The following is a 25,772-nucleotide window of genomic DNA, read 5'->3' on the forward strand; positions in this document are numbered from 1 at the left end:
ACATTCTTAGGGACATTTCTTTTTACTGGACAAATTCAATTTGCAAGACTAAAGACATTATGTAATGCACCATTGTTATTTTTAAAGCAGGGATACGTTTTGAAGAGGGGAAAGGTAAGACCCCAAGTAGCCATCCTGGACACCACCTGGATGAAAAATGTGCATGTTGAAAGAGATCAAAGAAATGGGTGGGGCCAGGGCAAAACTTAATTTAATTAATGAGATTACTCTTCCTGTTTATTCCTCCTTTAAAATTAGCATTTGGTAGCAGTATTTTAAAGAATTTTGTGAACTCACTCAAGTTATTAAGGAGTGATAGTACAAGTGGTTCTAGAGCCTTAAATTGTATAACTAGAAGCTAAAAACCCCATGTATCCCATTTCTAATCCCATTTCTAATTTTATAATTCCACTAACTCTCCTACAAATGCTGGGCCAATAATTTAAATTTTCTGAAAGTGTCTTAGAGCAGCATTTTCTTGACATGTTATGATTTTCTGGCATCTTTCATAACTCTGAATATGAGAACACTGTCAGAAATGAAAAGAGTGGCCTCTTCATGTCAAGAATACATGAAGTTCTAACATACTTCTGTTTAGGTAATTCAAAGTATATAAAAAAAATATAGAGTGCTGGTACAAATGTTTACTTTATGGGCACCATCAAGCTATGTGGGGTTCTGTCAGCTGCACTAAGCAGGCCAGAATTCAGGAATTCAGTGCCATAGAAGACTAGAAGATCTACCTTGGCTACATCAACAAAATCTTGTAAGTCTGGCTTTGCTACATCTCCACACAAACACCCCCAACATTCGTCCCTTCAATTCCCCAGTGAATTAGGTGTCTTTCTGAGCTGTTTCTAAATATTGTTTTGTTTATAAGGACTTTAAAAAATCATTTCAGTTCCCTTTGACTAATTAATGGATTCTTGCATTTTTCCAACAAGGTCATCTTCCTTATTCTTTACAGACTTCAAAGGACTGAGTAAATATTTTCATGCACTGATATTCCAGGTCCAGCCCTCCCTCACTCAAGACCTCCAGATACACTCAGTTTTAATTCCTATTGTCCTTCAGACAGCCGTCTATGTTGCCCTAGTGTGTTCCAAGTGTATTGTTCTAATTAGTCTGTAATGCAGAACAGAAAATGTGGACTCCACTATAAGGTGAACAGATCCATATTTACAGGAATATGCAAATTGACTTTTAACCAATTAAAGTTTTAACCACATGCCAATCAGAATGGGGCACTGCCAGCTAGTTTAAAAAGGAAGATCCATTATTCCAGCATTTATTTCCCTGAGATGTCTTTGCCCAAACTAAAAATGGTTCATCCAGATGCATTGTTTTCTTTTCTTTCTGTTCATTTCTATATGCAAGTTTCAGGAAATATTGAAAGCATATGCCATATCCAATAGATTTGATTTGAGACGTGCCTACAGATACCTCCTTTGGCAGCCATCAAGTTCCTTGCCATATCTGCCTTTTAACAAAATATTTTTAAATAGGAAGTTGGCATGCAAAGCACTAGAGTTTTTCTAATTTGGTAACCATTTGAAATTAATAAATAAACAAAACGTTTCCAAGCTGTTCCTGGGCCCTGCAGAAGCCATATTGGAATTCCTGGAAAATGAAGTAGTAGTAGCAAAATGTGACCACCTATCCAGAAAAAAGGACAAGAGATCAGCCAGGGTGCTAAGAAGCATCATGAAGAGCTAGGTGGAGTGGCAAAAAGTGACCTCACTGTTTGCTTTTAATACATAGTAATTTGTAACTGACCAGCCTACCATGACAGCCCTTTTATGAGGAAGCTACAAATGTTCTCCAAAGCCTTGACTCCTTCATATTTGCATCACTTCCCATACTAAGTCAATTCCAGATTTTTTTGACCTTCCTATTCCAGATTCATATCTCAGTCTACTTACGCTACCAATTATGCTTTGCATGCATTATAAGCTATATTTTAAACTATATGGCTTTTTTGAACTTACATAGTTTTTTCTCCTAGATTGGGGTAATGTATACATGTAAGAAAGAAAAAGAGACAGAGAGACAGACTATATCAGTTTCCATGGCACTTCCAGGCACTCGCTCAGAAATTAGGCACAGTAGTGTTTGGTTCACATGATATACTTGACCATGTGTCCCATTGGAAACTAAATGGCTTCAGTGTCTCATAACAGTTTTAAGAATCCCTTTGTTGAGAGAGGAAGGAAAGGATAGCAACAGAAGCAAAGTCTTTGGCATATTTGTATTTGTGGTATTTAAGGAGTTCAGGAATGATGACATTGGGGGGGAAACTGCCTTCAGAACTGATCAGTATTCAGAATTTGAAAGTGGTGGTTTTGTTTTAGGTGTTTATGCGGAGTAGAATTTTGTGGGCTTCTGGAATTGTTTTACTTACATACTCCTCAACTCCTCTTTCACTCTATATTTTGCTCTTAAGGTTATGATGTTGAATCTTTAGCATCTTCTATTGCAGGAGATTGAAAACCACAATTCCCAACAGCCATTCTTAAAGGTTAGATTACTTTATGTCTAACTGGTAGACTTTATATTATGTATCAGATGTATAGATATTTTATCTTGTTTAGCTTGCCAACATGTTTTTTTCTTTCCAGTTAATATTTGTGAAATGAAACATCCACTTTTTAAAAAAATGAATAAATGTGCCTGTAAAGTGTATTCTTCTTTCACAACTGTTTAAGAGTTGACAAAAATCTTCATATGAGCCACTTTTGAACATCTGCACTGTATTTTTGTAGAATATGTTGCAGATTAGTCTATAAAAAGCAGGAATGAAGATAAATACCTCCTACTGCAAAATAAAAAAAAAAACTAAAGCAAGATAAGCATTTGAATATCAAGCACAGCAAAAGTTACATTACTGATAGGTACAGCACCTATCTGAAATACTACAGAATCGACTAGTTAAAAGATGTGGATATTTGTGCCATAGAGGTTTTTAAATTATCTCTTTAATGACACTTAGGATTATCATGATTACTGATCAGTTTTACGAGATTCATACAGTCTCAGAGATAAAAAATACTTTTCATACCACTGATGATGGAGCCATGTTTAAATGTATACTTCTATTGCCTTCCGTTTTGGTTTGGCCCAACTAAGCTGCTTCCTTGGGACTTAGTTATGCTTTATTGCTTCTGAACTGGAGCCAATAAATATTCTTGTAATGTATATCAGGGCAAGGAAGCCAGTGATCCAGACAATAAAGAACGATATTCTAAAATTTCTTATGTTCCTACTGCGATTCTGGCCTATATGAAATTTTCCAGAACTTAAGACTATTTTTAGGCAAGCAGCCAATAAAATTAATCAGCAACGAAATCAGCAACATAAAAATAGGATATTTTAAAAGTGTGAAAAATGGAAAAGAAAACAAAACTTTTTATGAACAATAAAAGTAGCTGATTTAACTTTAAACCTGCTTTATGGGTGACTAGGGCAACAGTTCTGTCTTGTGGCAGAGGCAAGATATTCATTTTCTACTCTGTCAATCAAATTTCTTTTCAGATCTACCTTCACACATATCCGTCAGATTTTGAAAATGGGCTCCTTACGATAAGATCAGGGCAATCCTTTTCTGTTCAACTTGGTTACAAATAACTTTTCTTTCATCATATTTTTGGTAGTAGGAAGCCTTTGCCAATCTACATAAAATACAGTATTATATTAAATAAGGGTGAAATATATTATGGGCCAATACATGCTACTGGTATGATGGTGGTGATGTTGCATCACTCAGATCTGGTCAATATTTATATGGTCAATAACCAATTTGACTTAACTGAAAGCCTCAGTACAGGGCAGGATATTTGAAACGTCTGGATAGGCTAGCATGGTTCTGATGAAAATTTACCTCATTCACTTACTATTACACCTGGAAGAAAAAAGGCTACCTCTGCTACCAACAAGATTTGTTTTGTTTTGTTTTGTTTTGTTTTGTTTTGTTTTGCTTTGCTTTGCTTTGCTTTGCTTTGCTTTGCTCTGCTCTGCTCTTTCCTTTCCTTTCCTTTCCTTTCCTTTCCTTTCCTTTCCTTTCCCCTTTCTCCCTTCTCCCTTTCTCTCTTTCCTTTTTTTTCTCTTCAAGACTCTTTCTTTCCTGCATGCTTTGAAACCAAACTGGAAATAACTGCCTGGTTTCTTTTTTAAAAAAAACTTTGAAACTTATTATTCTCCCCATCTATGATTGGTTTGAGTATTGCAGTTTACACTTTCAGATGAGGTTTAATGCAGTGTATTTCAACCTTGGCAGCTTGATGATGCACACAGCTCCCATAATTCCCTAGCCATACATCTTCAAATTACCAATACTAAGAAACACTGGTTTAATGCATATCTTTTCAGCACTATACTTCCAGTCTCAATGGCTAATGTCCTTACTCACCATCTCCTAAATCTCTTTTATCAAAGGCTTTTCTGCAAGAGAATGTTGACACTCATTCAAATGTGAACCATTCTTTGCAAACCATAGAGATAATCTCATGCTCAGGAGAATTATAGTGAACCAAAAACATATACTAGAACAGTTTTTGCCAAATCTTATTCCTTCCAAGGAGTTTGGAATGTCAGTTCTCAGAATTTTGCCTAGAAGTTCTGGAAACTGTAGTCTTAATGTATTAAGAGGGCACCAGGTTGGGAAAAGCTGGTTTGGAAGCAAGGCATATCATTAAAGTAATGCCCAAAAATATAAATCCCAAGAAAGAGGATTGGTTGGAATAAGGGATCTTGTATTTCTTGGCAGAATACCTAAGAAAAGGAAGCGGGGGGGGGGGGGCATAAAAACTTTATTTATTTCTGGAAAAATGTCTGACTTCAAACCTAATTTCTGGAATGGATTCCTTGGGTTCCAGGTTGTTTCCATTTCTTAATGTAAATAAAACATTTGCAGCTCACAATCTGGTAAATCCTGTCCGTACCACTGTCTGCTGGATCTGTCCATACCTCTAGTGTAATATTAGCCCATCACAGTGCTGTTCATTCTTGTGTGTTTAAAGTTGTATCAATATTTCCATTAAAAAAAAGCCTTTCTAAAACATACACAGCCAAGCTTCTCTGATCCAGCTGTAAAAATTCCGTCAGGCTTGAAGTTGGCAAAGCAGGAGACACATTCTCCAATTTACATGAAGTGGATTTACACAGGTATGTCTCTGATACCAGCATTTGCATTAATGGAGGCAATTTAAAGGGAGTAGGGGTTCCTGAAAAAAAAAGGGGGGGAACTCTCTCTCTTGCAGATCTGATTATAAAACAGGAGTTTAAACAGCCTTTATTCTAATGCAATGGTTAGCAGAATGCCCAGATAGAGCAGATCACTCTATCTCAGCTTTAGAAAAGAGGCAACAAAATCACCTCATAAAAACTTCACCAAGAAAACAGCAGGAACTAGTTGATGCAATCATTAGGAGTCAAAAACTGACTTGATGATGTCTGTGGGATCTGTCTGTGTATGTGTGCATGTATATCAATTGAATAATTACAAAATTATTCTGATTGTGAATGCCCTAGAACAGAAATTTCTTTTCTCGAATTTCTTCTATAGCCTTACCTTTCACTCTTGGTGGTCCAGTGGGAGATGCTTATGGTATCGAAAGGTATCAGAAATGACCCATAATTAACTATGATAATTGTAAAAACACCGGGAATAAGTTAATCAGATACATTTGCACCTAACAACACTTAGTTTTTTTTAAAAAAAATTAAGCATTATTTCACTTTAAATTGTTCTGAGTGGTTGTTTTTTAAATTATATATTTTTTTATAAGATATATGTTTCTGGGGTTAAAAAAGCAACTAAAATGTTTTCTAGTGATTTTAAAGTTTTAAAAATATTCCTTCAAGTAACATGTATTTTTTCTCATTTCTCATTCGTATGTTTTGCTGATACAAAATGGTTATTAAAATCCAGAGGCAATAAAGAAATACAGTTCTGTTTGTGCAAATCCTGCTTCCCCTTATGGATTTATGATTTATATTTGATTTCTCATAATTGGAGGATGGAGCAATTAAGTATTTCTTTGAAATTGTCCATTTGTCCATAATCATAACAGCAGAAAGATTTGATGATGGTAGCATTTAGTTAAAATTAGAATTCTTGTGTGCCTTCACACTGATTTATGGTAGATTCTAAAGGGAATTTATGAGTGACCCCTGATTCCAACAGAAGTTTATGACAAATCTTAATATATCTTGACTGAACCACAAAATTAAAATGGGGCTGGGGTATTTACTTTTTACTTTGGGTTCTAATTGGCAGTATAGTAAAACCATAAAACAATATGTGCCGTCTGCAATAGTTATTGGTTATGTCTTTATAGGAAATTATTTAGAACTCAAAAATGATTGACTCTCACCCAAGTGCATAGGTAGATAGGTGATAGATAGATAGATAGATAGATAGATAGATAGATAGACAGACAGACAGACAGACAGATTCCCTGTTTCCCCTAAAATACGACCTACTCTGAAAGTAAGTCCTAGCTTGATTTTTTAATTAAATCTTTATTGCACATTTTTTCAAACATTTACACCACATTTCCATTTTTGACAGTGCATCAGAGTCAGCTTTTTCCTGTTTACATAGTAATACTTTCATTTTCATTTTTAATTCCTGGTATATTTCTCTAATATTTGAACATTTATATTTACCTTTTTATAATTTCTTATATATGCATTTCCTGCAACTCTTAAGTAATTTTATACATATTCTTTACTTTTCACCTCTATCCACTCATACCATATGTCCCAAATCTTATAATATTCTGTTTCCTCCTTTTAACTCCATTGTTAATTTGTCCATCTCTGCACATGCAAGCACTTTTTTTTATCACCATATCTTCAGGAGGGATGTTTGTTTGTTTCCACTGTTGTGTGAAAACAATTCTGGCCACCATCAGTATATGGAGTATGATATATTGATTTCCTTACTCTAGCTTTATTTTTTTATGTTGCCCAATATAAACTCTACCCCCAAAATAAGCCCTAATTAAGATCCTGCCCAATCCAGAGTGCACAGGTAAAAATTAAGATAGGGTGGGGACGGGGGTGGTGGAGCAGCCCTACTACTTATTTTAGCTAGGCCTCGCACACCCCGACACCTGCCTTGCCAGCCTATTTCTTCTGCAGCCAGCAAGGCTAGCAAAGCTTTCCTGAAGGCCTCTGTGGTTGATTAGAAAGTTCCGGATCGATCCGGAGCTCTGCAGAGGCCTTCAGGAAAGCCTTGCCAGCCGCAGAAGAAGAAGGTCCTGAAGGACTCCGATGGTGAAAAGGATGCTGAGGGGGGATGGGGGCCCCGATGCGTGCAAGTGAGGTTAGTCAGTGGATAACATCCCCCGAAAATAAGACCTGGTGCCTTTTTTGGTGGCAAAAAAATATAAGGTAGTGAGTGAATATAGGTAATGAGTGCATTCAGCAGCTTTACACGTTCTCCTTATCCATTGATGGTTTATGTCTTCATATGATTCCCAAGAGTGATTCAGAAACTTATCAGTCTAAAAATCTGAAAGTCTCTGGAACACACAGACAGGAAAATGTAAGCAGACTTCTAGTAGTGGCAAACGCAAGGCAGCAATTCCCATTTTCATCATCCAAAGCAAACTGAGCTGTACTTCAGTCAAACAGAACATAAAAGAACAGCTCACTGGCAGGGTTTCCTTAGTTACCACTATTGAAATTAATGGAATTCACATGTTATTTTTTTTTTATTGAACATGGTTCTTTTAACCTGCATTCAAAAGTAAATTGGTCCTCCACCAAACGGACCGTTCTATATATCATATTTTTATTTCATATAAAAATATGTTTAAGAACCATATATCAGGTGACTTTTTGATATTTATCATTTAATATATCATCTAATTGCATAATTGCAGCTATTTTAAATAAGAAAATAATCTGCAATTACGAAAATAGATGACATTACATGATAAACGATATCAAAAAAAGTCACCTGCTATATGTTTCTTAACAAATTGATAGCCAATTTCAGAATAGTTCTGAAAATTAGTGATGATCAAGGCTTTTCATGGTTTGGCTATCAATTACCAAATAAATGGCTATTATTTGCACTGAATTTATAAATCTGTTCATTATTGTAATTCCTGTGAATATTTAGATTTATATAGCTGTTATAAAGTCTCTGTTGAGACTTAAGTATTGTTCAACCCAGGAAAGAAGGAAGAATTATTGAGCTTATATATAGTTTTTCTGTATTAAAAAATAGGAATATTAAATGAGTAAATAAAAGCAGTGAAATAAGCAGAACATTACTGCCAATCATTAAATAACTCATAAATATATTTATGTAGTTAAATTTTTATTTTATACTTTGGTTTTCTACTCATAGTAAGTCAAGAAAGATTTAGAGAGATAAACTTAGCGGTAGTTTTATTAAAACCAGCTAAAATTACCACTGATTTTAAAAGAATGGAAGAAAGTAAATTCTAATGAGAGAGAACAACTAGATGTTATTCGCAGTTTGGTGAAATAATTTGCCTATGATTTTTTTCAAAAATCTCTACAAATCTGATTTTCCTATAAACTTTATTGTCCTTGAGGCAGAGATTTTGATGTCTAGTATCTTTCAATTAGTTGTATATTTACTAAGATGACTTTAGTGGACCTGTCAATTGAACTCTGCAAATGTCTTACTGAATTCAAAGTAAAGAAAGCATCCTATGATATAATTTCGATATGCAATACATTATTATTATAAAACTCTAAACAAAAAGGATATTATTTAAAAAGATATGCCTCAAATTAGGAATAATAATCATAAATAACTCACAATAAAATTTTTCACATGAATGGTAAATCTTAAACAATTTTGAAATTGTGTTTTCATGCTTCATTGAGAATGGTAGATCTTGATTTCCTTTCTCCTTTCCCCTTAAAGCAAATTTTTTTATATCTATGCAATTCTTAAAATTTGAACCAACATACCATTTAACTCAAAGTAAAATTACAAAAGTTATGTATTTTTTCTTACCTAGTTTTTATAAACTTGTCCCTATCTGTCCAGTAATTGAGTCTTAAAAATCTGTATCAAAATGAAGCGAGAATTGTATGCTGTAAGACAATGGCATTTTCCTTTGGGCATTGCAAATGTAGATCATGTAAGCAGCAAAGGAAGGAGGAGAGATCTGAATACTTAACTTTCCTCTTGAACAGTTTAAGCACTAATACTTCTCCTTTTATCAGTCACTGTTGCTTTCATCCTTTGAATTCCTCACTAACTCCCTCCCTCCCTTGTACCTGATCTGGATGATTTTGCCAGCCGTAAAAACTCAAAGCTTCCTTGGCCGTACTTTTGGCTCACTCTAGCAAAGCAGTGATTTAACGGTGAGAATACTTTTTTCAAGCTTTTTCTTCCCCCCCCCCTTGAGAACAATACTTCAAGGGCAACCTGCTTGTCCAGCAAATGAACATGTGGAAAATCCACTTGAATGTAGTAATGGTTTTCAGATGGCCCATTGTTCCCCCAAATTATCTTCAAGCAGCTGCTGCTTCAACCCAACTTGCCAAAGTGGGGCTTTATAGAAAGCCTTCTATTTTCATTTGCATCATGGTGAAAAGTGCTACGTTGCACATACCTGACACCAAATAATTTAATCCCGGCAAATGAATAAATTTTTCAACAAGGTTTAGTAATATGGGCTAAGGATAACCTACCTTTTCATTTCTGCTTTTCTGCCGAAAAGCTGGAAAAAGTCTGGTGGGGCCAAATATTCACAATTGCAGTGGCAAAAGCATCCAAAATATTGTTCCATCAATGAATGGTTTTCACATATTTTGCTTTAAAGCCCAAAGAGACAAGAAGTGAAAGAAGAGAAAGTTTCTTCTCCTGATCTGGCAAGGGAAGAACGTATTTTATATTTCAAAAAGTTTTCACTGTTTTCAAATACTTTTTTCCCCCCTTCAAAGTAAGAAGCACATTCTTTATAAAGAACTTCCTCTACTGAGTCTTTAATTAAAGACAACATTTTCTTTTAATTTTAAAAGGCTTGACTTGGATTAAAGTAACAAGAAGTATTGCAAAAAAAAAAAATCTGTCAAATGCAAGCTGAAACCACGGAGCCTGTAGTTAAATGCCTCACTTCATTAGACAGACGGCAGATTGTTTTTGTGGTCGATAGGGACTGAGTTTCTGAATGCCAATCAACCAAACAAGCTAAGTTGCTTCTGTGGAGTCATTCCTCTCCAGAACTTTTATTCTTGAATGGTTTAAGCCGTGTTGTCTAATCAGATATCTTGCCAACAACATAATTATGCAGAGATTTTCTCCTTGTTCGTTTTCTCCGTGTTCATTTTTCTCTGCCACCGAAGAGCAATGGATGGTAGGAATGATAAGTTACCAAGTTGGGAGAAGGGTGAAAGAAGCAATGAATGAGGCCAAGATTTCTAAAAAGAGCTGTTCAATTTGCAATAAGCGGGGTTACGTTACTGCAACAGTTCTTAAGAAAATGGAATGGAAATTCTTATCTGTTTGCAGATGGTTCAACACCTAAGGCTTTGCCATACCCATACACAACAATAGAAAAAGGTAATTAATTCATGAGATTTTGGTGTACAGATAGTCTTTAATTGTCTTAACTTTTATGACCTGTTCTTGTACTATAATGAATCATATGTTTGATGATAATTCATTCTTCAAGTGTAAAGATTTTGAATTTTCCCAGGTAGCTAGCTTGTCAAATGAAGTTGTGGTTGTCATTTCACACATACACACACCATCATCATCATCTTCTTGTGTTCTGTAAATAACATGTATTTGTCTCATAAGACATAAAAATAGCATATTGGTAGTAAAAAAAGGGAAAACAATAAGCTGCATAATTTTCTTTTGCACAAGAGGGAATTCCTTTTACTAATCCCCCTGAAAAATGATAAAGATTATTTTCACATGTTCTATAAGGTAGAACCAATAGAAATAATTGTACTCATCTCTGTGTTATTCTGGATTAAAAGTACTGGTATTAAAAATATTCAGATAAAATGGAGGAATAAATGAAGGATAATTACACTAAGAAGTTGGCTGACTGAAGACCTACTGAGAAGTGAAGGATAGATCTGTGGTTCAGTGTGGTTGGGTATGTGCAAGTAATGTATATATCTGTGAGTTCCAGAATAGATGAGAGTGTACAGTTGCTTTTCCCTATTTCTACAGATGTACAAAGTTTGGGTTATTTCACTGTTTATAAGCTGAGCCAGCATAATTGATTCTTATGCTTTTATGAATATTGCAATTTATATTTATATCTATTCAGAAAGCAGGTTGGGTCTTGTTTCAGGTGGGTCTTTTTGAGGATGGGTCATTTTTTTCAAGGTTATGATAACTTTGAACCATCATTAAATGAATGATCATAAGTTGAGGATCATCTGTGGTAGTTTTACCATATTATTATTCAGTTGCCCTTTATAGAATCATTTTCATTTTTTGACATATTGCCTATCTACAGGGCCCAGTTTTAGACAAAGGATTTATTTTGCCTTTTCTCATTTACATAAATCAACGGATTTGAATTTATCCCAACCAGTAAATTCTGGGAGCTTTTTGTCTAAGCGTTCTTCAAATCAGGAGGTATGCTTAGCATGATGAGAAACCTACACTTGACTTATATTGCACAGGCGTGCAAGAAATATATGCTTTTTTTTTTTTTCACTGTATAAATATCTTCCAGCAAAGTAAACAACTATGTAATTCTTAGACTTTTACTCTATATTTTTTGTCTATGCATAATTATATATTAATGATCTGGCTCATGGATAATAAATAGGAAATTCTTTTTAATTATTATAATCTAAATTTAAACATAAAAACCAGTCCTTCTTCCTGATTGTTCTACCAGCATGATTATACATCTTAATTAACATGTCTATCCAACTTCCAGTGATCTGACTTAACTGTTCCCTCAATTGTCTATGGAGATTCTCGGTCATCCAGTTCATGGTTGTCCCAAAGATGCTTTTTCAAGAGGCAACTGGAGTTCCTGGTTTTTCTTGGAAGATGTTTTGCTCCTTATTCAAGAAGCTTTTTCAGTTCTGATAAGCTGAAGAAGCTTCTTGGATGAGAAGTGAAATGTCTTCAAAGAAAAACTAGAAACTCCAGTTGCCTCTTGAAAAAGCACCTTTGGGGTGTTCCCTCAATTGTTTCATATATGAGGATGAGTTACTAACCCAAACTAAATTCACAACACAACTGTTGTGTTAATATTTTAAGCCTGTTGCATGGCTGAGCTTTACTACCTATTTTTTCCCTGTATAAATATCTTCCAACAAAATAAACATGTATTGGGTTCTCAAAGCACTCAAAGCACATATAAACTATTTTTATATATAGCTTTAGTTCATTCCACTTCCAGTGCTTCCAGTGCTAATCAATAATATAGGTATTTAATCCAGATTCTTTTCTTAAGTGGTGGCTGGGTAATTTATCTTTACAGAGAGCTTTTTATGGTTTACCCACTTTGTTTTGAAAAGAAGTGAAAGTCATCATTCTTAGGACATTGCGCTTCTCTTGCTGTGCCATTATTTTTGAAGTGGAGCTTTTGAAAGTTAGTGGAAGGTAGCTATTAGTATTTGTTAGTTTGTGGCCCCAAATCCCTGGCTATTCTTCAGAAATCTATGATACAATATCACTAAACATAGAAATGTTTAGTATGAATAAGACATGGAGGTCAGAGAGACTAATCTCTTGTTCAGTAAAGTATTTTTGTGCAACTCCCCAAAATGCTATGAATCATTTTTGGTGTTTTAAAGTCAGGATGTAGAGTAAATTATTCCAAAAGTTCTGGTAGCCAAATACTCTTCTCTCCAAAGGTTTGTGTAATATCTGTTTATCTGTGGTCAGAGGACTGCCATATATAATTAGAGGCAGACTTTGTCAAGATAAGTTGCGTCAACATAGCTGAACACAAGCATGTTGAAGATATTGATGTATTACTTTTTATTTGCTACCAAAATGCCAAGAGCATTTAAGAAGGTTCCTTCAACTGATTCAGACTCAAATTTTGCCAAATTTTTGAGCTTTGGGGTTCATATTTTGCAGCTTAGTGACCTGCAAACGTGTTGGACTTCAGTTCTCCTAATTCCCTAATTGAAATGAGAAAGATTTGAGAAGGCTAAATTATAAGCCAACTTCACCCCACCCAAGGACCAAGCAAAAAAGATGGGCAAATCTGTAAATCGAAGTATTTCTTAAAACGGGACGACATCAAAGACTGGTTTGTTGTTTCATAAGATTGAACAGGAAGATTTAAACCAAAAGTTTTTTGTACCATTATAGAGGCACTGGAAGTCTCAGTCCTTCTCTGTGTGTCTCTGTCTCTATCTTGGCCCCCCTCCTCCTCTCCTCCCTTCACACACAATCACATATATGTATATGAAAAAATTAGGAACCAGAGGTTTCATGCAGCTGCCAGCATTCAAAGGTAAAGATCTCCTATGTCCAGTCATTTCCGATTCCAGGGAGCGGTACTCATCTATTTCATAATTGAGGGAGCCAGCGTTGTCTGAAGACTGTTCTGTTACTGCAGACAGCGCTGTTACTTTCTCTTCAAAATAGTACCTATTTATCTACTTCCCTTTGCATGCTTTCAATTTGCTAGGCTGACAGAAGATAGGGAAAGTATAATGGGAGCTCACTCCATCACATGGCTCTTGGGTCTCAAACCTGGGCTGTCAGTTTTCCAGCTGTCAAGCTCAGTGTCTTTAGCTGCTGTGCCACTGCACTCCCTCCCAGCATTCAAAACCAATTGTTCATGGCTTTCCCACACTTCTAAAGTAATGGTTTAATTGCCTCTTACCACCCCTTAAAGTATCCTGAAATGGCCACAAATTGCCATTTGGGAAGACAATGGACACACACACCCATTCTCACTTTTTTTCAGAAGAAATGATGTGTGAGAATGTCAAGAAGAGGGAAGATTTTGAGAAGTCAAATGCTTCTATGACTTAAGAGAATAAAAAAATAACAGAGTTGGAAGGGACCTTGAAGGTCTTCTAGTCCAACCCCCTGATCAGGCAGGAAGCCCTATAACATTTCAGAAAAATGATTTTTCCAGTCCTTAAAAACCACCAGTATTGGAGCACCTACAACTTCTGCTGATTAATTGTTTTAACTGTTAGGAAAATTTTCTTTAATTCTAAGTTAGTTCTCTCCTTGATTAGTTTCTATCCATTGGTTCTTGTCCTGCCTTCAGATGCTTTGGAGAATAGATCGACCCCTTCTTCTCTATGGCAGCCCCATAGATATTGGAACACTGCTACTATATCATCCCTTCAAGAGAGGTTGAACAGCCAGGCAACATCTGCAAAAGTTGTATTCACATCAGGAAAACCAACATTAAATGCTTCAGTTCAAATTCATTTTTCTAGTTCTGACAAGGAACCGGGCGCAAGGTTTTGTTCTATTGTTCTTTTTTCTTATTTGCATCACACCAGCTCTGGTTGACACGTGCTTTGTTTTCTGTCATTTCAGAGGGTTATGCAACCAAGATGGTGGGCTTTTTCAGTGAGAAACATATGAAAACTGTGTCTGGTGTGAATAAACATGTCCCCCTCAGCCATTCTGTTAGCTGAGGTGTTCAATTAGTCAATGTCAGTGTAGCAATTCATTAAAGATATTTACAGCTAATGTTTTACAAAGAAGGCTGTCTAGAGTCTAGACGGTAAAATTTGGCAGGAATAAAAACAAAGTAAAGAAGATGACTTGTAGCATTCAGGCCCTAAAGTGACATTTTGGCCCCATGGAAGAAAACGTAATGGATCCTATTTCCTCTTCTTTGCCCGCTTCTGACCTTGACTTCATTCCAGAAGAGACGCATCTGTAATTATCATTATGTCTTAGTACTATTTTTAATACAGCACTTTGTACTTTGCAAATCATATTTCATTCTTTCCCCTCTCTCCTGGATTTTGCATCTAGGGTGCAGTTTAATGTAAAGTTAAACATGCACCAGCTAATTCATTTTGCTAGGTTTGTGCTTTGGGCCCAGCAGAACAGCCATCATGGGAAGATCTCAAGGCAAGAAAACTTAAACTCTAGAACTGGACCATAACTTGCCACAAATATGGAGGGCCAAACTAGTATCTAAGGTTGTACTCTTGGACTCTTCAGACTTAATAAGCTAATTCAATTTATTAGCTAACTGAAATGAATAGAATCAAGGCTCTGGTCTTTGTCATACATAGTAAGCTTTAAAAACATGTTTTTTTGTGGCTTGAGCCAACGGAGACAAGTAGAAAAACAAGACAGGTCCATTATTTTGTCATTTTGCTCTCTTTCCCTCCCTCCCTCCCTCTCTCAATTAGGAACAACATTTTCTGAATGTCTGTAAGTTTTAAAATAGGGATTCTGCATTGTGACCCATGAAATTTCTAACTGCATATTTTAAACAAAAAGGTGGCAGAGAGACTACTTTATGTATCTTAAATGGTTGTTGTGCCTATGTTGGTGGGGGTAGGAGGTGGGGTAGGGAAATTGATACCAAATAAATTTGTAGGGTCTCTTGGAGTGTGTGTGTATATGTGTGTGTGTTTTTTAGATAAAAGTAAGTGAACATGGGAAAACTAAATGGACTGTTGTAAAGAAATGCAATGGATTAAAGATCGAGGGAGAAAGTGGTTACCTGCAAGAATATTGTATGCACTTCAGTTTTTCCTTTCTTCTGAATGAGATTTTTCTTTTTTTGAGAGCAGACTTAGTTATGAAACAATACAAAACTTCGAAACACTGGGAATTTGTCGGAAGCACATGTCTAATCCACCATACTTATGTTATATAACTTATGTTATACTTATGTTATATAACAATTTTAGTATCAAACTGACAAAGAGCCACACAGTTTATGGGTTATGATTTTAGTATAGTTAGACCATGTATAATTGACAGATTGAATTTGATCATATATTTTAGTTGTTATTTATTGTTTTATACTATAATTTTTAATTGTATATTTATTGAGTGTTTTTATTTGTTCTGGTCTCTGGTCTATGACTGTAATAAACTGAATTAATTAAGTAATACAAAACATTGATGGTCAGAAATTGGTGCTCTTCTTTCATGAAAATACCCCTTGTGGGTAGCCTATGGAGCACAGCCTCAAATAAATGGGATTATATAATTAAGGAAACTAATGGAAATGCTTTTTTATATTATATTTTATATTATTACATTTATATCCCTTTTTTCATAATAGCAATTCAAGCAGCAATATATTAGCCTGTTGACTAATCAAATGAACTCAGACCAAATTAAATTTATTTTTACAATTTTATTTTTAATTTCACATTTCAAATGTAAAATGTAAATTTAAATGTTATATAAGTTTACTTTTCTTCAGTCCAACATTGTTCTAGGACTTCAATAAGTTTCTGATACTAGATTTTAGCCACATATAAAAAGTTCCCAGGTTTCCACCCTGAAAAATTAGGAATGTACATGTGTGTGTGTGTGTGCACCAGCCTGAAGATGGTGAGTGGGACCTCGTCGAAACGTTGCCAAGATATTCTCAATCTTACATGGGAAAAGACCCGAACATGCCAAGACCTGCATATATATATTTATATATATTCTTAAGTTTTCATGGGTATTTATATGTATGGTATTCAGCTTTGTTCGGGTATTTTCCCACATCGTTATAGTTGTGCTTTTAAAGTTGTAGCAACGTTTTGGCAGAATCTCATCTGCTATCATCAAGCTTCTGTATAGTGTTCGTCTGTGAGTCAGACTTTCACAGCCGTTTCTGTTTTAAATTTGGTGCTAGCCTACTGCTGTGTTAGAATGGTTTTTTCTTCATCAGACAAACACAATACAGAAGCCTGATGATGGCAGATGAGATTCTGCCAAAACGTTGGTACAACTTTAAAAGTACAACTACAACGACGTGGGAAAATACCCGAACAAAGCTGAATACCATACATATGAATACCCGCGAAAACTTAAGAAAACGGATAGATAGATAGATAGATAGATAGATAGATAGATAGATAGATAGATAGATAGATAGATAGATAAACAAGGCTATCATTCAGTATAAAGCATCTTCCCATTTTCCTATACCAGGACATGAGATCATCATTCCTGACAAAATCATGTGGAATTGTTAAATAATCTCCCCCCCACCAAAAAATAATATAATCTAATACCTTATTAGAAAAATGGGCAGGTGTGTTGTGCGAATGCTATATGCACAACTTAAATCACACCCTTCCTTGTAGCTTACTTCTCCCTCACCTGGAAAAATTCCTGTAGGTGGCTTTGGGCTTGACTTCCTCACTGAAATTGAGGCAGGTAAGATTTGGGCCAGAGATGCTGCCAAATATGCATAAGAAACTTTGGATATATAGTTTAAGACAGGCTGATGTCTAAGTGACTTGAATGGAAGTTGGATGAGACACCATTCAAATTGGCAGAATGAGGGAAAAACAATTGCTTCCCCAAGTTTTAATTCATATTCAGATTTTAGTTCACTAAGGGTACATATATATTTTAGTCACTAAACCTCACATTCTGTTTTTACTAAACATTTTTGTAAAGTTTCAGCAAAAAATAAAATACAAGAAAACAGAAAAATAAAGAAATGGAAAAAAGGAAGACAGAAAAAAAAAAGATTAGGAGTACAAAACAAGGAGGGAGAAAGGGGAAAAAATAAAAGGAGTAATTTACATTTTTCATACAGATACAAATATAAAATATAATAATGTTTTGTCCTAAGTTTAACAATAGTTCTCAGTATTTCTAGAGTCATAAGATTTTTTTTAAAATCAGAATAGTAAATTTTGCCATTTCTGCCAACTCCATTTGCTTTACCATCCATTCTTTCATTGTGGGAATCTGTAAGCCCTCAAATGCCCTTTTTTTGATGAATTGCCAGATTTCAAGTACGTACATGTTCTAAAAACGAGGCAGCCTAAAATTGGAATGTAACAAAACAAATAAAGAAATTTTTTATCGTTAATATGTTGTTGATTTTAGACTTGTTATCATGTTGGTTAAGTTCCATTGAGACTTTATTTTTCTAATCTGTAGACACTTTTTCCTGTGAACATTCATATGAGTTCCTTCCAACATAATGTAATTACATGAATTCTGGTTAACATAGATTGTCCTGTGGAAGTTTAGCGCATGCTTCATGCCTGCCTGCAAACTGTGGTTTGGGAGAACTGTAGGTAACCTAGTAAATCACATTGAATCAGTCATGTCCTGTTGTTTTCTTCTTCCCTTTCTTTCTTCCATTAGATTATTTGGAAAAACTGGGTCAATTAAGTCATTTCCAACAGTAACCAAAAACAATTCACACAAGATGAGTTGAATGTGCTCATGCCAGATTTGATAATAAAAATTTGATGTGCTAGTAAACTGCCAAAAATTTAAGATGCATATTTTACTTACTCTTCCTTCTTTGCCATTTCTTAGTTCCAGAGACAGCCAGTGTGAGGTGCTAAAGTTGTCAGTCAAGGCAGACCTGTCCTTAGAAACTGATCTATCATATCTTTTCATGTCCTAATAGCCAGGGGTGGGATTCAAATTTTTTAACAACTGGTTCTGTGGGTGTGGCTTAGTTGGTGGGTGTGGCTTGGTGGTCATGTGACTGGGTGGACGTGGCTTGGTGGTCATGTTATTGGCTGGGTGTGGCCAACTCAATATCACTCACATCGAGACACGCATCTCCTCGCCTGGCCTCTCATGACTGTGGGGATGCTGCAATAGTCGTAAGTGTGAAAAATGGTCATATGTCACTTTTTTCAGTGCCATTGTAACTTTGAATGGTCACTCCACACAAGCAAAGTACCAGCAAAGGAAGGGAAAAAAAACTCCAGAGAAGTTCCTGAGACAGGAAGTCTAGTCCTGCCAAGAATGTAATAAGGGTTAATGGAGAGGCAGTTCCTGTAAGCAACACCAGAATGTTTCCTTCCTGCCTTCCTTACAGGATTAGGCCAGTAATTTCTTCTAACAACCAGTTCCCCAAACTGCTTAGAATGTTAACAACCGGTTCTAGCAAATAGGTGAGAACTGGTAGAATCCCACTCCTGCTAATAGCTGTGAAAATAATCATAAAAGAATGAAACAAAATAATGGTTTAGATGTATTTTCAACTCAATTTAGAAGAGTTCCCATGAAAATCTGGTCACCTGGAACTGTCCAAAGAATCTACAGAAAAGAAAATGAATTTAAACTAGGCAAGAAGAGACTTAGTTTGAACTTTTAGGAGAGAAAGCATGTTGCAACATTTTGTTCAATGACCCATTTCCTCTGTTCTTCTTTTCTCTGAATATGCAGAGGTTTTGCAGTTGTTTTTCAATAGTGGAAATGAGTCGTGCCTTCTTCTGATGAGCAGCCATTTCAGGATATTTCCATATGTTAGATAAATGTCTGTGGAGATTCTCAGTCATCCAGGTCATGGTTGTCCCAAAAGTGCTTTTTCAAAAGGCAACTGGATTTAGTTTTAGCTTAAAAATGTTTCGTTTCTCATCCAAGAAGCGTCTTCAGTTCTGAAATTTCTTCAAGCAAAAAACAAAGTCCAGTTGCCTTTTGAAAAAGACGTTTGAAACATATGCTAGATATGAAGATGGTGCCTCTGCTGGGGTGAAGGCAGCAAAGACAATAAGATGACAAATGGAACATCACAGTGCAAATCCTACATTTTTAGAGCCATGCATCACTGTATTATGTTTGCCATCTTAATGATGTTGATCTCACATCGCCCAGAGGTCATTGTATTAAGATATTATATAGAAAACAGATCCAGAGTGGGTGATTGCTTGAATGTGTGGCAACCTGTGCATTTCAGAAAGCATTGGAAACAAAAGGCTCTGTACAGAAACTAATATTGCTTTGACTCTTAGAGATTTAAGGGTTAAACAAAAATGGAAGCCCACCAACTCCCTCAGGAATGCTGCGCAGTGAATACAGTAAGTCCAACCCTTCCTGCATTCTTACAAGTTTTTTTTTTTTTAATATGTGGTGGGATTGAATACTAGCCAGACTTTGCTTATGGCTAACATTCAAGCTTTTGTGGATCCCGGAATCTCTGTGTAGTGAAAATGTTACACTTTGACTTTCAACGTTTCCAAAAACTACAAAAACGCTCCGTGAATGCTGAAACAGCTCTTAAGCATAACAGACATGTAAGTAAACTGCAGGTGACAGTAGATAGAGATTGTATAGTAAAACAAACCAAGAAAAAGAAATTGCCTGCATCTGATCTGCAAGATTAGCGTCGCACTGGTTTTTACGAGAGGCATCTGAAAGACCGTAATAGAAAAGGTCCCTACACAGGAAAAAGGGCATAGTGTCCCTCTAAAGAGAAAACAGGTATAAATGAACATTCTCATGTTTGTTTTTTTAAAATAACATAGCATCTAGCTGAAGAGTGTCTTATGTATCACCTTGGTTGTGCCTGGAAAAAATGAGAAGATAGTTTTAAAAAAATTACAGGAGAGGGATGTTCTGTTGATCTGGAATTGAGACAACACAGGAAATGATATTCTGTTCTGTGAAAGAAAATTGTCCTTGACAGGAAAAGGAGGCACATCTGGCATCTAATGTACACCCAAAGATGTATAATTTTTTGGATGAGTGACTTATTTAACACTTGCATGATTTGACCCAGCTGTGGCATAATTCATTGCAGCATTATTCCATTGTTTAATTTTTTTTTTTGCAAAATTCCTGATTCTTTGTACCCAATTAATTTTTTTGGAGTGGTATGCAATGCCTAAACTCTCAAAATAAGCATTGCACTTGATTCCCAGGAGGCTTTGTGAGTGATAAGTCTTGGCTTTGCTGTTTACTAAAGGAAATATAGTGGAAAGTCATCAGAAAGTGAGCTCCCTTTCGCTCTCTCTCCCCCTTTTTTCTTAGCTTTCCTTTTTACACATAACAGACCCTTTGTATGTAGAGTCGTTTCCTCATCCTTCTGTGCAGCTGAGCTGTTCGTTTCCCTCCCTTTTGAAGGATCTTTCACACAATGAGTAGGAAGTAAGGAAATGAAGCATAGCACTGTAATTCATGAAAATTGTCCAAAAAGATGTTCATCTGGGGGTAAGATACAAGGCTACTAATTAAGCAAAATACTATCCAAATCCAGAATACTCCAGATTTCATTGGCAATTTCTGAATTTCCCTTCTCTAGAAGTAGTGACTGACTCATCAAAGGATTTACGGGAGCTGAAAAGACTCAAATAAGAAGCATTTTAAGAGGAATGTTGAAGTCCTAACCATAAATAGCAAAGTAGTTCCTGAACATGATGTTCACCTCTTTTTTAGTTCTTCGTGTTAGTGGATTTATTTACATTCATTGGGAGACTGCCTCAGGGTTTTAAAGTGACTAAAACTTAAAAACACAATCCCAGCAAGCTACATCACTATGGAATTCTAATTAGAGCTTTTCTCTCTAAGAGCTTTGTAGAATAATGAGACTTCGCTTTCTTCAGAATTAATCTGTATTTACTAACAGAAATCTAGACATAGTATGCAAAATTCTAAATGGGATCTAACATAATGCCTAATCAATTTGAGGTCAAGAGACAGTTTGATATCATGGTTAAGAGACCAGGTTAGAAACAGTAGGAGGGTTCTAGTTCTACCTGGACACAAAGCCAGATAGGCAATCTTGAGTTACTCATTTTCTCTCAATTGTAAGAAGGAGGCAATTATGAGATACTACTGAAATCTCACCAAGAAAATTTCAGAGACTAGTCCAGGCAGCAACCAGTAACTGCTGACTTGAAGCACACAAATATACAAACAAAATCCAAATAAAATTCTGTGTGCTTTGAATTGTTTTCCCCACTTTTTAAAACTTCTTCTCAAAATAGTTCTAAAATAATTCTAGAGCAGGGGTTTTGTTAGTTTTCCTTAATTATATGGAGAAACTGTGGTATTATTCCAGACTATTAAATATGCCAGCTTGAGTTCCTGAATAAAAGGTAGGTTGTAAATCAAATATTTTTTTTATTTCATTTTAATTTGAAGTTGTCTTTGACTAGAACTAGAATAATAAGGAAAATACTGTTGCAACACTGTAAAAATAACTTCAAACTGTTGCATTTATGAGTTGAGGACAACATGAACACAACATAATGGGGATATAATAGAAAAGAATAAAAAATATTATGGAACAACTTTGCAACATGGTTAGATGCAACTGGGAGCATGGTCTTAGTTCAGTACATAGCTATATTTTTTGACCAGAAAGTCACACTCTTCTGGCACCAATAAAATAGTAAGGATCTCAGAAACAAACAAGTTAAGAAGATGCTACATCCAGAGATATTTTAACATAAGAGTATCTTTCATCCTTAAGGATTCTAGGAGGAGATAATTTTTTTCATCAGACATGAGTGGCATCTACTTTCAAAAATGACTTTCAAAGAGGCTGTCTTCCACAATATGCTGAAATCAATCTAATATGAAGGCCTCCAACTTTTAAGAAATTGAATGAATCCAACTGCCTTTATGATAGGTTTCATGGTATTAGTAATGAGTATTACATTTTGAGGAGACTACGCAATCATTTCTACATCCTCTACTGGCTCTAGAAAGTATTTTTGGCATTATAACCTTTAATTTATTTTACATTTTTCCACTTTCCATTTTTTACAACTTTGTCATTTATTGGCATTCACTTCATACAGATAAAACTGTTCTTTGGTCTTTAAATAAAAGAATGCATTTTTCAGTTACAGGCAGTCTAAAAACTTTATGGTATGTTTGTCACACAGAAGATGCTAATCATAGTTGCTATGTTGTTTTGGGGTTCTAAATAGGCTTCTAGGCATTTTCAGAAAATCAAACTGAAGTTGCTGGAAAAAAGCAAGCAATCAACACAATAAAAGTATAAAGATAACCTAGACTGGGACCAGTTCCACCAGTTGATCATCCAGCAATTGAGTGTTTTATAATTGAGAGCTCAGTTATGATCATAACTCGAGAATTATCTGTATATATAATTCATAGCACTCTTGGTGATAAACATTATTTAATAGATTAAGTGGTTAATTGATAAATAATACATATCTTATGAATATGGATCTAAAATAATCCCCTTTACTATATTGGAAAACTATGAGATGGGAAATTATGTTATCAAAAATTTCAAAAACAAGATATTCTCAGGCCTATAGAAAAGATTGCATTTTGAATGGTACTTTTCAAAACTTTTTGTCAGATTCTACTAAATGAAACAATAAATTAGAAAGCAGAGAATCGAGAGAATCCATGTAGCTTGCTGAATAACCACTTCTGTATTGTTTATATTAAACACACAGTTCAATTATGCCAAAAGGAGGCAATGTATTCAGCAATCCTAGCCTGTGTAGCTAATGATGAGAGATGCTGGAAATTGTAGTTCAATAATATTCAGAGGTCCACAGGTTGATCACTAGAGCTAGGCACATCAACAACAAACTTTCTGTGGTTCCTCCCAAGCATCATGCTTCACCTGGCAGAATTAACATAACACCATCTAGAATCAATTGGCCCCTTAGATTCAATAAGAAGAACTTTGGCACATGCATTCCTAATCATTTGTACTGAAGTGGGAAACCAGTTCTCTATGAAACCATCACTTGAAAAGGATGCTCAGATTAGGTTTGATGAAGCAAAATACACTTTTGAAAGTCTCCACAGCTTCATTACCTATCCCATGCTGAATGTTCTCATCTGTACATGGAGTACATTTAACAATTAATATAATTTCTTTAAAGTGTCTCCTGCTCAGCTTGTATAGGATATTACAAAGGTTTTGCTTCCTGGGGCCTTCCATATCTGATAATGGGTCTGCTGTAAATCTTTGATTTAACAGACAATCTTTGATTTAACAGACCATCTTTGATGAAAATTATCCACTAAATTAGATCAATAAATGTAATTGACATTTATGTTGTTAAGGCATTATTTTTAGGCCATTTGTATCACTTTACATAATTATGCAAGTAGCATAACTTGATGGAAACCATAAAAATGTCAATTACATAATTATGCAAATGACACATATTATAACAATTTTCTGGACTGCTTCAGAAACAATGAATTTCATGTGCTTTTTGGAGTGAAATCAAAAGGAAAAAATGTTCTTTGCACCTAAACTGCACTGAATGAAACTAGAAAACCATTTGGGTTGTTTTGCATTATTTTCTTAGGCCTGGATTTAACATACTGTAATGTTGCAAGCCCGACTAGTTTTATTTTGTTTGATCTGTGTCACTTTTAGATGCTTTTAATCTGGGTTGTCTGTGCGTTTTGCATGTTTTATCTGGTTTTATGGGTGGGGGCTGGTTTTGTACACTGTCCATTGCAGCTGGCGGGTATAATACATTTAAATAAATAAATAAATATAACTAGAAAATGAGCAGAAGAGTTGGAGTTGAAACAAGGAATTCTCAACTGTTAGAGAAATGTGCCTCTGGTGGTCCATGATATGTGACATGCGATTCAATATTCATGCTGTATTTGTTTGACTCTTTCATGGATCTCCTTTTAAGTTCAGCAGGCCTTCTACTTTTGAAATATTTGCCCTAAGTAGAAGAAATTTTCTTAGTACTGTATAGATTAGTTGGAACTGAACAAAATGACAGATTTTGCCCACAAACAAATTATGCAATGGCTGACCTATCCCAAGCATCCAAGCACTGGTGCTAGTGAAGAAAAAATACTGCTACCACCCAGGAGAGAGGAATACATTGGCCCTGAATCCAAACACTTTTCAAATTATACTTATGTGGTAAAGCTCTTATGAAAATAAATAATGGATGATATTAATAATATTTTACTTGTACCTAACAAGCAGACATGGGAAAGTAAGTTATTCCACAATTTGCAATATGACCACTTGCTTTTTTCATGGACACGATTTTGCAGTTTCCACAGTATCACTTAGAGACAAACAAGGTGTATCTGTTACTCCTCACGGAGCAGTGCACAGCTTACCACACTGAGCTTCTGAACAAAATACAAGGTATAAATATAGCAAATAAGTAAAGTAGAGAAAGTTATATTAATAAGAATACCAATAATAATAATAACAATAACAACAACAATAATAATACATTTCCACATTGCTTCTCCATTGCTTTTTTCCACCCCATCTCATTTCTACTACAGTTCCACAAATTTGTATTTAGCCAAAGTAGCTAGAATGATACACTAGCGAAATCTGAGTGGTTTCTGGTTTCTTGATCCTACCCAGCTGTATGGCCTTTACAAGACATTGTTTAAATGAAATGGTACCAAAGGCACAACTTCCAAACATCTACATCCCCCACCACCCCATGACCTGTTCCAAATCCAATTCTATTGCTTTGCATGTACTGGGTACTTCTGTACCAGAAATACATTCCTGGTGTATCTAATCACACTAAGCCAAATAAAGTATGCAATCCAATCCGATCCAATCCGAGCAAATTAATTTTGAGATATGCTTCACATTAGCAGTGCTGTGCTTCTGTAGCTCAAAAGGCCACAAGGATAGTTTTAAAAAAAAAAAAAAAACCTCAGGGACATCAGTGTTATTTTCTTCAATTCTGATATATTTTTACAAATATACAAATATATTTGTAAAGTTGCTATCAACACTAAAGTGAGCATTAGTCACACAATATTATTCTACATATTTATCAGATATATTGATAGAATGGAGTGGAATGGAATGAAATGGAATAGAATAGAATAGAATAGAATAGAATAGAATAGAATAGAATAGAATAGAATAGAATAGAATAGAATAGAATAGAATAGAATAGAATAGAATAGA

General features: G+C 35.2%; 1 protein-coding gene across 2 annotated transcripts in view; it reads left to right on the forward strand.

The window, feature by feature from the left end:
- The window catches only part of MKX (mohawk homeobox), a 57,508-nt gene that overhangs the window by 26,333 nt on the left and 5,403 nt on the right, over nucleotides 1-25,772 (forward strand). The gene's annotated exons all lie outside the window — the stretch shown is intronic.

This window comes from Notechis scutatus, chromosome Z (assembly GCF_049901735.1).
Source record: "Notechis scutatus isolate UNSWTSFEM ecotype Mainland chromosome Z, rNotScu1.2, whole genome shotgun sequence".
Lineage (NCBI taxonomy): Eukaryota > Metazoa > Chordata > Lepidosauria > Squamata > Elapidae > Notechis > Notechis scutatus.